The sequence below is a fragment of the Mauremys reevesii genome, linkage group 9, assembly GCF_016161935.1.
Source record: "Mauremys reevesii isolate NIE-2019 linkage group 9, ASM1616193v1, whole genome shotgun sequence".
NCBI classification, from domain to species: domain Eukaryota; kingdom Metazoa; phylum Chordata; order Testudines; family Geoemydidae; genus Mauremys; species Mauremys reevesii.
In genome coordinates this window covers 41,679,702-41,692,456 of record NC_052631.1, presented here as the reverse complement: position 1 = coordinate 41,692,456, position 12,755 = coordinate 41,679,702, and the positions used below count along the sequence as shown (strand labels likewise).

Sequence of the window (12,755 nt, the reverse complement as noted above, 5' to 3'; positions counted from 1 at the left end):
CAGAAGCCACTCACTATCAGCATACTGCTGTCAGGACAGTAGAATGGGAATGTAAAGTTCCTTCAACTATGTTCTGGTAGAACTGAAGGGAGCAGGAGGCTCAAACCTCAGTGGCTGAGTTCTTGAGTCCACACCCCACCACCTGAGTTATCTGTGATTCTGAAGCACCTAATCCATCTGAAGCACAGTTTGACTTCCACCTCCCCACAGCACCTAGTTATTCCCACTGCTTCACTTCATCCTTAGTCATCCAGTAGGACCATGTTCCCTCCCTTAGCCAACCATAAGCAATGCTTATCCTACTTCTCTCACAGATTTAGCACCATTCTCTTGCTGCTCCTCCAACATGACTGCTCACCTCCACAACAGGTCTGGATTATTCAAGGCTTCCCAAAACCCTCCAATAGCTCTCAATCTCTCTCTCTCATGTGTCTTCCTATTCTCCTTTCCCAATAGGTTTAGATCCAAGTCACCACCACCACATTCAACATTTTCCCTTGTTCCCTTTCTTCTCTTAGGAATAGCACTGCACACAGAAGTTTGCCCATGATTGACAAGCTTGTTGCAGCCTGTTCACAGGCACATTTCCACAGAGGCCAAAGATTGCACGGGATATATGTGGAGATTAAGGGCATGGCTACACTTGAAAATATAGAGCTCTTTGCGTTAAACCAGCTTTCATAGAGCACAGTAGGGAAAGCACTGCAGTCTGTCCACACAGACAGCTGCAAGCGCACTGGCGTGGCCACATTTGCGGCACTTGCAGCGGCATTGGGAGCGGTGCATTATGGGCAGCTATCCCACAGAGCACCTCTTCCCATTCTGGTGCTGTGGCTTGTGGGAAGGGTGCAGGGTAGGGGTGTGTGCGGGGCATTCTGGGTCCTGTCCCAACACCCCGTGATGCATCAGTTCGCATCCCAGCAATCCCTCTGCTTCCGTCCACATTTGGTGCCATCTTTCAACGTTTTTTGTACTGCACACTCTGTCGTCCCTTTCAGTCTGCGGGAATGGAGCCCAAACTGCTGAGGAATATGCTGATGACTCTCACCAGCACATCATGTTTGGCCATCGAGTTACTCCTTAAAATCCAAACTGACAGTGAGGACTCCGACGATATCAACTCGAGTAACGCATACGACACGAGAATGCTTGTGGCATTCACGGACATGCTCACCACCGTGGAATGCCACGTTTGGGCTCGGAAAACAAGCACTGAGTGGTAGGATCACATCGTCCTGCAACTCTGGGATAACTAGCAGTGGCTGCAGAACTTTCAGATGAGAAAAGCCACTTTCATGGGACTGTGTGAGGAGCTCCATCATGACCTCCAAAAAATTTTCAGAGTCATTGCTTCCCAGGATAGCATCCCTCATTGTGTAAATATAGACTACATTCATTGTTCCTAGGTGTATACATTTACCCATGTTAAAATGTGTATTGTTTGCCTGTACCCAGCTTACCAAGTAATCCAGATCGCTCTGTATTAGTGACATGTCCTCCTCATTATTTACCACTCCCCCAATTGTGTGTCATCTGAGAACTTTTTAGTGATAAACTTGTGTCTTCTTCCAGGTCATTGATAAAATGGTTAAACAGCAGAGGGCCAAGAACGGAACCACCTTAGAAACACACCTATTCAATGATGAGTCCCTGTTCACAATTATATTTCGAGACCTATCAATTTAATCCATTTAATGTGAGCCATGTTAATTTTATTTTGTTCTAGTATATTTAATCAAAATATCATGCCTTACCAAGTCAAATACCTTAAAGAAGTGTTAGTATATTACATCAATACTATTATATTTTATCAATCAAAACATGTACCTAAGCTACCATTAATTTTTGTTCTGTGATCATTTTTTCTTTACCTGTCAGGACTAGATCAAATTTAGAATTCACCCACATCGGTTGCAACACTTTTCGAGTTAGGAAATTGTCACCTATGATATTTAGAAATTCCAAAGATGTTTTAGTATTGGCAGCATAAGACCTCTAGCATCTGTAAGTTCAACCCCTCCTTATTGAGGTTGCAGGAATAAACCATCCCGATGTGTAGAAAGAATAATAAATATGGCAGGTGACCAGCTTGGCTTAACAGTGAAATCCTTGCTGAGCTTAAACACAAAAAAGCAGCTTACAAGAAGTAGAAGATTGGACAAGTGACCAGGGAGGAGTATAAAAATATTGCTCAGGCATTCAGGAATGAAATCAGGAAGGACAAATCACACTTGGAGTTGCAGCTAGCAAGAGATGTTAAGAGTAACAAGAAGGGTTCTTCAGGTATGTTAGCAACAAGAACAAAGTCAAGGAAAGTGTGGGCCCCTTCCTGAATGAGGGAGGCAACCTAGTGACAGAGGATGTGGAAAAAGCTAATGTACTAAATGCTTTTTTTTGCCTCTGTCTTCACGAACAAGGTCAGCTCCCAGACTCCTGCACTGGGCAGCACAGTATGGGGAGGAGGTGACCAGCCCTCTATGGAGAAAGAAGTGGTTCGGGACTATTTAGAAAAGCTGGATGAGCACAAATCCATGGGGCCGGATGTGCTGCATCCGAGGGTGCTAAAGGAGTTGGTGGATGTGATTGCAGAGCCATTAGCCATTATCTTTGAAAACTCATGGCGATCAGGGGAAGTCCCAGATGACTGGAAAAAGGCTAATGTAGTGCCCATCTTTAAAAAAGGGAAGGAGGAAGAACCGGGGAACTACAGGCCAGTCAGTATCACCTCAGTCCCTGGAAAAATCATGGAGCAGGTCCCCAAGGAATCAATTCTGAAGCACTTAGAGGAGAGGAAAGTGATCAGGAACAGTCAGCATGGATTCACCAAGGGCAAGTCATGCCTGACTAACCTAATTGCCTTCTATGAGGAGATAACAGGGTCTGTGGATGAGGGGAAAGCAGTGGATATGTTATTCTCTGACTTTAGCAAAGCTTTTGACACGGTCTCCCACAGTATTCTTGCCAACAAGTTCAAGAAGTATGGGCTGGATGAATGAACTATAACGTGGATAGAAAGCTGAGTAGATCCTCAGGCTCAACAGGTAATGATCAATGGCTCCATGTCTAGTTGGCAGCTGGTATGAAGCAGAGTGCCCCACGGGTCGGTCCTGGGGCCGGTTTTGTTCAGTATCTTCATTAATGATCTGGAGGATGACGTGGACTGCACTCTCAGCAAGTTTGCAGATGACACTAAACTGGGAGGAATGGTAGATATGCTGGAGGGTAGGGATAAGATACAGAGGCACCTAGACAAATTATAGGACTGGGCCAAAAGAAACCTGATGAGGTTCAACAAGGACAAGTGACAGGGACGGATTAACTTTTTGTGGGCCCAGCGTCAAACATATTTGTGGGCCCCCATTGGGGAAATAGGACATGTGATGGGGGGCAATCCGCAGAGCAAGGGGCCGGTTGTGGGCAATGAGACGCAGCACAGCGGGAGCGGCCCCACTCAGCCCAGCACTAGGGCACTGTTTACAAACCCAAAACTGCTAGACGCACACTGGCCCATCCAGCCCTGCACTGCCAGCGTGCTCCTTCCACATTGCCCCCTGCCCAGTGCCCCCTCACCGAGACTTCCTCCACAGATCCCTATGCACAGCATCCCCTGCCTGGAGACCCCTCCCCCTGACCTCCCACCACAACTGCACAGCACCCTGCACACCATACCCCCTGCCCAGCTCCCCCACCCACAGATCCTCTACTGTCCAGCACCCACTTCACAGTCCCACCATCACAGCTGTACAGTGCCCCATATTCCTGAGGGAATTCTGCATCAAAGTCTGTACATAATATTTTAAAATTCTGATTTTTTTTAAAATAAATAAATGTGGAAGCTCCACCATGGCAGTGGGTAGCACAGGCCACTGGCTGCATGGAAGTGGGAGAATATCCTGCAGTCTCCCCCACTGCCCTGGGACAGGGACTTGGCAGTGAGACTGAACCTGACACTGATACAAAACAAGGGCCATGCCTGCCACAGAAACACCCTGGGGCCCTGCCCCTTTTGCGCCAGGCACACCAGATGTGGGCAGGGAGGCTCAGCCCGGCAGCAGGATCCAAGTGCAGAGGGACTTAGTGTGGGGGTATCCAGATGGAGGTAAGAGGGTTCTGTGGGGGGCAGTCTGGGTGCAGGCAGCTCAGTGTGTGATCTGGATGCACAGGGACATGCCAGGTGCAGGGGCAATGGGAGTCTGCAGGGGGGGACCAAGTGAAAGTGGTTGGAGCTCAGCTGGGGGCGGGGGGAGTCTGGGTGCAGGGGGGAGGTGGTGTTGTACTTAAAGTACTGCACAGGATCTTTTCAGTGGGAATAAGGCAAACGCCACATTTATTGGTAATACATGCATCAATCAACACTGTATCATATGCATATAATCTATATTACACTCATGCATTCACATACACACACACTCCATCTTGTTGTTGTTACCAACTAGTTACTCCCCTTAACTTCACTGGCCAGGTGAGTTAGATGGGGGAGGGGTGGAGCCAGGCTTCTGCCAATCAATGCTCTGATGTTGACAAGACAAGACCTAGGGTCCTCTGCAAAACACCTCACATTTATAGCAGCTTCCCTTTCATGCAAACCTATACCAGATTCAAAATCTGTGTCTGTCCGTTGGTCCTTTGTGCTGCTTCCTTCTGGGAAGTTGTGCCAATGCTAGGTGTCGTGCCAATGCTGTTCAAAGAGGGTGTTTCCAAAAGAAGATACTTGCTTCTAAACCCCACCCACCTCCAGCCATCAATATGTCTGCTCTTCTTTAGTGAGCCCACTTGACAAGTTTTATTGTCCTTGGGTCTGGCTTCCATCCCCTCTCCAACCCTTGCAGCTGTCTGGAGGTGCTCGCCTTCCACGCCTTGCTCATTCACACCTCATTCATTCAACAGGACAATTGATTGGGGGAGAGGGGGAATCTTATTCTACTCCTAGCAAAAAGACATTTTTCTTCTACTTTAATTATCCTTAGGGCAGGGGTTCTCAAACTGGGGGGTCGGGACCCCTCAGGGGGTCATGAGCTGTCAACCTCCACCCCAAACCCTGCTTTACTCCAGCATTTATAATGGTGTTAAATATATAAAAAGTGATTTTAAATTTATAAGGGGGGGGTCTCACTCAGAGGCTTGCTATGTGAAAGGGGTCACCAGTAAAAAAGTTTTGAGAGCCACTGCCTTAGGGGCTATAACATTATACCAAGGCTTAACACAAAGTTTTCTACACGTTTTTCTACATAGTGATCTGATACAAAGTTCCTGTATTAAAGGACTTGATACAAAGTTGTATGAAAATAGCTTAATACATGGTTATATGAAGAGGTATAATATAAAGTCATATGAAAGTTAGAGGTTATATATGGATAAGCTTAATACAAAGTTATATAGAGAGGCATAATGCAAAGTCATATGAAAGTTATGTGAAGATGCTTAATACAGAGATTTATCTAGAGGGTTCATTTGGGTGGGGGTGTAGGTGGTTGGGGCTCAGTGGGGACGGTATCTGGGGAGAGGGGCTCATCGAGGTGGTACAGATGCAGAGGAGGTGGGGCTTGTCAGGGTGAGGGTTTGATGGGCCTGCTTAACAGGGGAGCCCCAGCTGCTGCCAAGGGGATCCGCATACTGGGCCCCCGTTTCCCCTATCACAGGGATCGGCAACCTTCGGCACGCGGCCCACCAGGGTAAGCCCCCTGGCGGGCCAGGCCACTTTGTTTACTTGCCGCGTCCGCAGGTTCGGACGATCACAGCTCCCACTGGCCGCAGTTTGTCGCTCCAAGCCAATGAGAGCTGCGAGAAGCCGCGGCCAGCACATCCCTTGTCCTGCGCCGCTTCCTGCGGCCCCCCATTGGCCTGGAGCAGCGAACCGTGGCCAGTGGGAGCTGCAATTGGCCGAACCTGCAAATGTGGCCGGTAAACAACCCGTTCCGTCATGCCAGGGGGCTTACCTTGGCGGGCCACGTGCTGAAGGTTGCCAATCCTTGCCCTATCCCCTTCTCTTCCCCATCCCACCCCCTTCCTTCCCCACTGCCTGTCCCCCTGCTCTGCCCGCCCCCCTGCGGACACTCACTGTTGTACAAGATGAAGGATGGCTCCCTGCACACAGAAGGGAGCTCAACCAGCACTAGGACCAGAAGGTGGTGTCCAGCTGCAAAGTCCAGGGAGCTGAGCAGCACCTTCTTTTTTCAGATGGGCTGTGCAGCTCTGCCATCACAGAGTAGGTTTGCTCATTCCATCCCCCTCCCCAAGGCCCCGCCCCTTCTCTGCCTCCTCTCCCCAGCGGCAGAGCAGGGGGACAGGCAGTGGGGAAGGAAGGGGGTGGGATGGGGAAGAGAAGGGGATAGGGCAAGGATTGGCAACCTTCAGCACGTGGCCCGCCAAGGTAAGCCCCCTGGCATGCTGCGGCTGCGCTCTTCCGCAGCGGAGGGCAACAAAAATGATTAGGGGGCTGGAGCACATGACTTATGAAGAGAGGCTGAAGCAGACTTGCACAACATGCGGCCCGCAGGCAAGCGTCAGGGTGGGGCTGTCGGGTTCGCCCAAGGCTGGTGCAACCGTCTGGGATTTTTCCTCCCTTCCCTCCCACAGAGTGCGGCGTGGCTGATTGGGCACCTGGGCCTGATTTAGCTGCTCCCATTGGCCTCCAGCAGGCAGAGTCCCTCCCCCGCTCCCCCCGCCTCAGTGTCGCGTCACAGCACTCTGCGGGGGAGGGGTTGTGTGCTCACCACTTGTTTGGTTGGCTCCACGTGGAGCCAGCGGCTGGAGCGGCGTGGTGGTAAGGGGAGTCCCGGGGGCAGTCAGGGAGCAGGAGGAGGGTTGGATCGGTAGGGAGTTCTGGGGGGGCTGTCGGGGCAGGAGTGTGGAGAGGGATTGGAACAGTCAGGGGACAGGGAGCAGGAAGAGGTGGATGGGTGGGAGTTCGGGGGAGAGGTCTGTTGGGGGCGGGGAGTGGTTGCATGGGGTGTGGGAGTTCCGGGGGGTCTGTCTGGGGGCAGGGTTGTGAATAAGGGTTGGGGCAGTCAGGAGACAGGTAGAGGGTAGGGTCCTGGGGGGGCAGTTAGGGTGGGTGGGGGGTCTCAGGAGGGTGCAGTCAGGGGACAAGGAGCAGGGGGGGTTGGGAGTTTGAGGGGGGTGGGAAGTGGGAGGGAGTGGCTCAGGTGGGGCTCCCCCCCACATCCTCTTTTTTGATTGTTGAAATATGGTAACCCTAAAAAAGCAGTGCCCTGGTTCAGCAGGGAGGAGCCGCCTTCCGGCAGCACCGGAGAGCCAAAGCGTCAGCTTGCGGGGGGGCAAGTCCCAGCCATGGAGGAGCCACTGCGGCACAGCGGGGCAACAGCCCTGCAAAAGCAGCAGCACCGCTAGCAGGGAGCAGCCGCGCCCCCCGGCCCTCCTGCCCAGGCTGCAACCTGCCCCCCCCTCAGTGGGGGCTCCTACAGGCTGCAGCAGATGCATGCGGCCGGCAGCCCCCATGCACCCCCCAGCTCCCCCCTCACCATGCCCGGGCTTTGCGGCTCCCAGGTGTGAGAGCCGCCGGGGCGCGTGGGCCTGAGCCTGCCCCAGGACGGGCAGCAGCAGTGATGGCTCACTCCTGGGAGCCACACAGCCCAAGCGCGGTGAGGGGGCAGCCAGGGGGTGTATGGGGGGCCAGCACCCGCATGCATCCGCTGCAGCTTGCAGGAGCCCCGGGGGGAAGGGGGGGCAAGATGCCAGGCCGCAGCCTGGGAAGGAGGGGTGGGGGGGTTGCTCTCCGCTAGCTGTGCTGCCACCTTCGTAGGGCTGCTACCTCCCCCCGCACTGTTCCAGCTCCTCCATGGCTGGGGCTCACCGCCACTGCAAGTGGGACGCTCTGGCTCTCTGGTGCCTCCAAAACGCAGCTCCTCCCTGCTGAGCTGCTGCAGCAGCCCAAGTCCGGCAAAGCCAGTTAGTGGACTCGAGGCAGGGTCTGCCAGGATGGGGCAGGGAGAACTTGCAGGGGGCTGTGCACCCTCCAAGGGAGTTCAGGGGGCGGGAGGGGGGGGACCTGGTCTGGGGATCAGCCCCTGGGCATGGCTGGCCCCTGGGCTCTATAAAGGCTCGCTGAGATTTGCCCCTCAATGAACCCATGGGGGGGGGGGGGAGAAGAGAAGGGGGTCAAGGTGGGAGTTTCGCCTAGTGCGCAAAATATCCTTGCACCAGCCCTGGGTTCGCCCCCTGCCCAGGGGGAGGGCACCTCATTGTACCGCGCTCCAACCACCCTAACGGCCAGAGCTCCCTGTGGCCCTGTTTTTGTGTGTTGGTCACATCCAATCCCTTCACACTGCCCCCCTTTCCCCTCCCCGGCTTAGTTCATAGCTCCAGAAAATCCCTTCAAACTGTCCCCCTTTTCCCCTCCCCTTATTTCATGGGAGGATGACAAACCGAGTAGGCAGGTGGGCAGTGGTAGCGAGGCTTTATATTTGGGGGAGGGGGGGTTGTGATGAGGCGAGCAGCAAGTCTGTGGCTAGAGGGAGGCATCTATTTTCAGTATTTTAATTTTTGGCACTGCTGTGTGCAGTAATATAGTGACCCCTAGGGGTTGAAGAGGGGGGTGATGGTGGAGCTGAGAGGGGACGGGGCCTATTTTACTGCTGTGATCTGGTCACCCTATGGGGGCTGTTTCTTTCTCCCTCTACAGGCTTCCACATACCATCAGTACCTTGCTAGTGTGCCACGCACCATGAGATCTCTCTTCTGTTTGTGTGTGACTATGAGTGTTTCCCTTGTGTGTGAATTTATTCAACAAAATCTTGAGCTTCATAATGGCTACCATGAGTGAAAAGAAAAGAGATCAGACCACAGAGTTTTCAACACTGAATGGACGAATAAATACTTATGTACTGTTTCCAAAGACAAAATACTGTGTCGCGAACTGTTAGCCGTTCCGAAAGAATACAACCTTCAGTGGCACTTTGAAACTAAATATCCCAATCTCGCCAAATTGAACTCAAATGAAAAAATAATTAAAGCAGCCAGCTTAGCGAAAAACCTTAGTGGAGCAAATTTTCAAGAAAGTGAGCACTGAGAACGATATGGTTACTAAAGTAAGCTTTCACATTTCTAAGGAAATTGCTGCTGCTGGGAAATGCTTCACAGAAGGCTAGTTTTTTAAAAAGTGTATATTGATTGCTGTATCTGAGTTATGTCCAGAAAAGAGGGGAATATTTGAGAATGTCAGTCTAGCACACATGACTGTACAGAGAAGAATAGCTGACGTTTCTACCAATCTAAGTGATCAGTTAAAGCAGAAAGTCAGTGAATTCTGCTTTTACGCCCCAGCTATAGATGAAAGCACTGATTTAAGAGACACCGCCCAGCTTCTTATTTTTATTAGAGGTATTGATAAAAAACTTGAAAATTGCTGAAGAACGTGTTGGCCTGTGCTCCATGACGGGTCGCAATCTGCAGTGAAGTGATAAAGTGCATGAATGATAAGTCAGGATTAGATTTCACAAACTTGGTGGCCATTTGTACTGATGGTGCTCCAGCTATGTACGGAAAAAATGTTGGAGCAGTTACTCTTCTTGACTTTATTGGGAGACAAATAACCAATCATCACTGCATTATGCTACACAAAACCTACTGATGTAAAAGTCTTAAAATTTGAGCATGTAATGTCAGTGGTAGTTTCCATTGTAAACTACATCCGTTCTAGAGGACTAAAACATAGGCTCAAAATGTCCTTTCTTGAAGGGGTAGATGCCAAGTGCAGCAACTCAGGCCTGGTCTACACTACGCGTTTAAACCGGTTTTAGGAGTGTTAAACCGATTTAACGCCACACCCGTCCACACTAAGAGGCCCCTTATATCGATTTTAATGGCTCTTTAAATCGGTTTCTGTACTCCCCCCCGACGAGAGGAGTAGCGCTAATATCGGGATTAACATATCGGAATAGGGTTAGTGTGGCCGCAAATTGACGGTATTGGCCTCCGGGCGGTATCCCACAGTGCACCACTGACCGCTCTGGACAGCATTCTGAACTCTGATGCACTGGCCAGGTAGACAGGAAAAGCCCCGCAAACTTTTGAAATTCATTTCCTGCTTCCCCAGCGTGGAGCGCTCATCAGCACAGGTGACCACGCACAGCTCATCTGCACAGGTAACAATGCAGTCTCCTGAGAATCGAAAAAGAGCCCCAGCATGGACTGCAGGGGAGGTACTGGATCTGATCGCTATATGGGGAGAGGATTCAGTGCTAACAGAACTGCATTCCAAAAGACAAAATGAAAAAGTATTTGAAAGAATTTCTAAGGCTATGATGGATAAAGGCCACAGCAGGGACTCACTGCAGTGCAGAGTGAAAGTTAAGGAGTTCAGACAAGCCTACCAGAAAACCAAAGAAGCAAACGGAAGGTCCGGGGCTGGACCAAAAACATGCCGCTTCTACGCTGAGCTGCATGCAATTTTAGGGGGCTGCGCCACAAGTACCCCACCCCTGTCCGTGGATTCCGAGGTGGAGGTTGTAATATCTGCCATAGCTGAGGATTATGTGGACGGGGAAGATGACGATGAAGAAGAGGAGGACGAGCTAGCAGACAGCACACAGAACTCCGTGAGCCCCAACAGCCAGGAGCTTTTTCTCACCGTGACGGAATTACCCTCCCAAGCCACTACCCCAGACAATGAAGCCATAGAAGGGACCTCTGGGGAGTGTACCTTTGCAAACAGCAAACATTGTTTTTTAAGCAAGCGTTTTTTAATGATTGATTTGCCCTGAGGACTTGGGATGTATTCGCAGACAGTATAGTTACTTAGAAAAGTTTGTTAACATGTCCCTGGAGGATTTCCGCTCAATCCCCAGACATCTCGATGAAGCGCTCCTGGAGGTACTCCAGAAGCCTTTGCAGAAGGTTTCTGGGCAAGGCATCCTTGTTCCGTCCACCATGGTAGGACACTTTACCACGCCATGCATGTAGCAAGTAATCAGGTATCATTGCATGGCAAAGCATAGCTGCGTATGGTCCCGGTGATTGCTGGCATTCAAGAAGCATCCGTTCTTTATCTCGCTGTGTTATCCTCAGCAAAGTGATATCGTTCAGGGTAACCTGGTTGAAAAATCAGGAATTTAAGTAAGGGGGATGGCCATTTTCCTACTGGGTTTGTGGACTGCAGCAGCTTTAAAAAAAATCCTTTCCTGCACATAGCCAAGCGTGGGGAGGAGGAGTGAAATGCCGATCTTTTTCGTGTTTGGTCAGTGGGGATCTTCCCCAAGCTACCAGCCACGCAGTGGGGAGAGAGAAGGGTGTTGATTAGCAGGGAGCTAGCATGGTATTAGCCATGCGTTGGGGGGAGGGGTAAATCACTGCAGAAGCCGAAAGACAGTGGCTTACCATGGCTGCATGCAAGCTCAATTCTGATGCCTGGATCTGTGTCTGTGAGATCTGTAACCCCAGAGCTGCAGGCACTCAGTATTAAGATGAAAAATGCGACCTTGTAGGGAAATCACATGTGCTATGTAAGGTGAATAGTGCTGTTCACTGTGAAAGAGTATAACCATTGTTCTGTAAAATGTATCTTTTTAAATACTTCTCTCCCTCATGCAGCTGCAAATTTTTCAAGCCTCCCTGCTCCATCCCAAAGGCTAGCCCAGATAAGGCGGAGGAAAAAGAAGACGCGAGATGAAATGTTCTCGGATATTATGGAAGTTACACGCAAGGAAAGAGCTCATCTGAATGAGTGGAAGGAGGTGGTATCAAATTACAGGAAAGATGCCAGTGAACGTGAGGACAGGAGGGACACCCGAGATGAGAGGTGGCGGCAGGAAGACCGGCAGGAAAATCAGCGGTGGCGGGATGCAACTCTAGGGCTGCTGCGTGATCAAACTGACATGCTCCGGCGTCTGGTGGAGCTTCAGGAACGGCAGCAGGATCACAGAGTGCCGCTGCAGCCCCTGTATAACCACCCTCAACCAGTGATGAGCTGCCAAATTTTTAACAACGGGTTCCCTCCTCCCCCCCCCTCCGGGGGGGGGTGTCGTGCCCCATCCAACCCATGTTCCTTGACACACACACTCCGAGACCCCTGACCCATCCCCCCCTTCCCCTCTCCCCTGACTGCCCCTTGCCGCCCCACCCAACCCCTCCTCTCATTCTCAATGGCCCCCCAGAACCCCTACCGCATACAACTACCCCTTCTCTCTGTCCCCTGACTGCCCCTGGAACCCTTGCCCCTGACTGCCTCCCACCGCCCCATCCAACCCCTGATCCTTTCCGACTGCCCCCCCAGGACCCTGGCCCCGCTCAATCCCCTGTTCCTGTCCTCTGACCCCCACCCCCAAACTCCCCTATCCGCTCTCCAACACCCCGTCCCTGCCCCCTTACCGCGCTGCCTGGACGTGGCTGGGCCGGGACAGGAGTCGCGCGGCCGGAGCCGGAGGATGTGGCGGGAGCCCAGCGGCCGGAGCCAGGTGACTGGCCGGGTGGAGCCAGGGAGGGCTGCGGCCAGAGCTGGAGCCGGGCAGTCGGGGCCGCCGCCACGCCCAGACCCGCGCTGCCGAGCCCGGCCCCTGGCAAAACAGCAGGGGCGGCTGGAGCCACGGGCCAGGCCGGGCTGGAGGTGGGGGCCGTGTCCAGAGCCGAGCATCCCGGTAGGTGGGGGCACAGCAGGGCCGGGGTGGGGTGCGGCCGAGCCGGGCGGCCGGGAGGGGTTCGGGGGTGTCGGGACGCGGGCTGTGCCGCAGCCGGTGAGGGTCGGGCGGGTCGCGGCCGGGAACGCTGGGGCGGGACGCGGCCAGGAGGGTCGGGCGGGGACC

At 52.4% G+C, this 12,755-nt stretch overlaps 1 protein-coding gene across 15 annotated transcripts in view; it reads right to left on the bottom strand.

Annotated features, from left to right (window-relative positions):
- The window catches only part of PER2 (period circadian regulator 2), a 92,706-nt gene that overhangs the window by 68,286 nt on the left and 11,665 nt on the right, over window positions 1–12,755 (bottom strand). The window lies entirely within an intron of this gene.